The following is a 3,424-nucleotide window of genomic DNA, read 5'->3' as shown; positions in this document are numbered from 1 at the left end:
AAGCCCACCCCCTCAGCTTTGGTTGCCTAGCAACAAGCAGCTGAGTAAGTTACGCAGCAGCAGTTTAAAGTTTCTCCACTGCGCATCATGACATTAAAAATTAAAAATATGGATTAAAAACTTTGGATAAAACAGGAAACCTCACGCCACCAGTTTGGTTGCATTTCAGATACTTAACATAAAAAAAGTCAAGAATTATTGGTAGACTGACATGAAAATCTTATATCGTGAGGTTTTTAAGCAGTATGCATAAATTATTTTCAATCTGCATTATGTGTAATGGTAGAAACATTAGCTATTGGCATAAAAGATTAAAATTTATTCATTTTTTTTAGATGTTATGAACTTCTTTTGTTTTACTGATGTTTTTTGGGACAATTGCAGCAAGAAGGATTTTTGTTTTTACTTGTTCCATTTCCAGACAGATCTCATGATGGAAAAGGCTTTTGTTTTTCAATTAGCATCTCCAAAGCTTAAATGACACATGAACTATGACCCCAAATCCCAGAGGAGTTAAAAATGAGGCTTCACTGAGGCAGGATGAAGTTCAAACCATCTCAGATCCTCGACTCCAACGTCTCTCTGCCTGGATTTCTGACCAGAGACTACAAGAGCAGCGGCAAAAGCAAATGAGGTGGATTAGCAGTTGCTTGCCAACAACTGGCGGTTGCTGTGGAATATCATCTCTGCTGCTCAAAATTGATCTGTTAGGATGTCAGGAAATGGTTGTACAACTGTACAACAACAGTCTTTAGTTTTGTGTGAAACTATTAAACTGAACTAACCAGAGTTGGGTAGCATACTATCTAGGTACGTTTACTCCGTAGAAACAATGTACTTTTACAACACTGCACTTTTTATTTGAGTAATTTTATTATGAAGCATCTCTACTCCTAAGTTCTGGATTCTCTACCCACCAGACTCACACCTGCAGTTTTTGTTAAAGTTTCAAAAGTTTTTTTTATTGAAAAAAACTGATTTGGAAAAATTTGTCTGATTTTATTATTTCATAATTATGTTTTTTTTTAATTGTTGTCATTTTGATCTTTAAAAAAAMCCCAAAATTTTCACTTAACTTTATATTTTGTTCCGTCTGATTGTGTAATTTTTAACTATTAAATGATTGATGATTTGATCAGTTACTCAGTACTTGAGTAAATACTTGAAGTAGTGCTACTCCTGAGTGATATTTTTGGGTACTTTACCCTCCTCTGCCTATAATAATACATTTAGAAGGTTTTGTTAAAAACATTTCAAAGAACTGAAAGCATATAACGAGTGCAGTGTTGGAGCCGGACGCATTAGACGGATCCATTCAGTGTTGACGTCCTGCAGCAGAGAGGAGTTACTGATCTACATCCTGCTGTAGCATTCAGGGTTTTACAGACTCTCTTTGCTTACACACATAAAACGGCACAGATGCCACAGAGAGCAGCGCAGCATTCTGGGAATAATAGGTTTAACTAGCAGTAGCTGCCAAGGTGAGCGTTTCAGCTGCAGAGACATTAACTTTTTATTTAAACACAAAAACCACTTCATGTTTAGATTGTTACATTTAATACCACACGATGTTTTGCTCTGAGGACGCCTGTCACGATTAATTTTTCTGGACAATAAAAAGAAGTTATTGCAATAAACGATAATAAACTTTAAATTCAAATTAACATTCAACACTGGAAATGGAAGATGTGTTAAATATCCAAAAAAAAAAACAGAACAACAGAAACAACAAACTAAATTATCCATAAAAAATGGCTAGTTGAGACCAGAATGAAGACTTTTATCCCCCAGGTTTTGGACGATAACTGGACGATTTGATGTGCAAATGGAAATTATTGAGCTCGTTTTTCATTTATGATGCGATTAACTGATTTCTTGCAATTCTGCAGAAATAGCTTAAAATTTAAAACCCAGTTTCTGTTTTGCTAACCTTTTGTTGATTAGAGAACATTAAATAAAAATAATTTCAGGTATTTTTTTGCAGTACAAAATCAAAACTGGATTATTCTACAACAGTGGTCCCCAAACTACGGCCCCCGGGCCGGATCCAGCCCGCCTCCACATTTGGTCCGGCCCCCTGAACAATACCAGAGAGCATTCAGATTTTTTTTTCATATACCGTATTTTCCGGACTATAAGCTGCTACTTTTTCCCTAAGCTTTGAACCTTGTGGCTTATATGTGGATTTTTCTTCAACCACCAGGGGGCTCTTTAGCAGGAAGTGAATCATTGGAAGTCAAAATTGGAAATAAAAGAAGAAAGCGCCCATTAAAAAAGAATTAGGTTTTAATAGGGAATTGAAATTTGAGAATGTTGCTCAGGGATCCCCAAACGTTTTCCTGTGAGGGCCACATAACTTTCCCTTCTCTGCTGGGGGCCGGAGTCAGTTTGTAACAGAAAAAGCGTGATGACTGGAGGAGAGCCTAAATGTAAAAATGTATTGTTTTCCAGAAAGCACAATCAAATAACCCTCTCTGGGTTCTTCACAGAAATAAATCCAGAAAAAACACTATTTATGAAATAAATACAGTATTTTCTGCACTATAAGCCTCAGATATCTCTGCCGCTCCAGGTTTTCCACAGCGATGCAGCAGCAGCAGAGGAGGGCGGACAGCCAACATCTGAGTCATAACAGGTCAACTGAATATCACATTTATTACGGTTGAAAAAGAAAAAGTTGCCAAGTTTAGATTTAACTGAACTGATTACGGTAGTTTCCGAACGGTAACAAAGTGCTGATCCTTCGTGTTGCTACTAGCATGTGCTAAAAGAAAATGAGCTCCTTCTTCTTCTTCTTTAGATTTCAACAGCAGCTTGCATCCATTATTGTTGCACTACTGCCATCTACTGGATCCTCATATCTTTACCTCAAATTCTCATAATGATCCCAGTATTATTTAAAAAAAAACGAAAAATCTTCTTTTTCCCCTCATTTCATAAATAGTGTTATTTCCTGGATTTTTTTCTGTGAAGAACCCAGAGAGGATTATTTGATTGTGCTTTCTGGAAAACAATGAATTTTTACATGTAGGCTCTCCTGCAATCGTCACTTTTTCTGTTACAAACTGACTCCGGCCCCCAGCAGAGAAGGGAAAGTTATGTGGCCCTCAGGAAAAGGTTTGGGACCCCTGATCTACAATAATAGCAAAATAATTCAATCCACACTTAGAGGAGATGGCAAAATATAAATAGCACACAGAACATTATCCAAACTGTAAAACTTTTATCTTAGCAAAAATTGGAATCAGTGTGATTATACAGTCCAAAGTAAAATAATATTTAAAAATCTCCAAATCTAATAAAGATCAATAGTATTAATGTTAATCCGGTTAATACAGTGCTATGTTTGTAAATGTTGACTTACAAATAAACAGAACATTAAGGTGTATACAGAAATAGTGGCAGGGATTTATATATATATATA

The 3,424-nt window shown here is 36.1% G+C and overlaps 1 protein-coding gene across 1 annotated transcript in view; it reads right to left on the bottom strand.

The window, feature by feature from the left end:
* Window positions 1-3,424, bottom strand: part of ube2b (ubiquitin-conjugating enzyme E2B (RAD6 homolog)) — an 11,833-nt gene that overhangs the window by 7,249 nt on the left and 1,160 nt on the right. The gene's annotated exons all lie outside the window — the stretch shown is intronic.

This window comes from Poecilia reticulata, unplaced genomic scaffold (assembly GCF_000633615.1).
Source record: "Poecilia reticulata strain Guanapo unplaced genomic scaffold, Guppy_female_1.0+MT scaffold_155, whole genome shotgun sequence".
NCBI classification, from domain to species: domain Eukaryota; kingdom Metazoa; phylum Chordata; class Actinopteri; order Cyprinodontiformes; family Poeciliidae; genus Poecilia; species Poecilia reticulata.
This window is presented reverse-complemented; position numbering and strand designations above follow the sequence as displayed.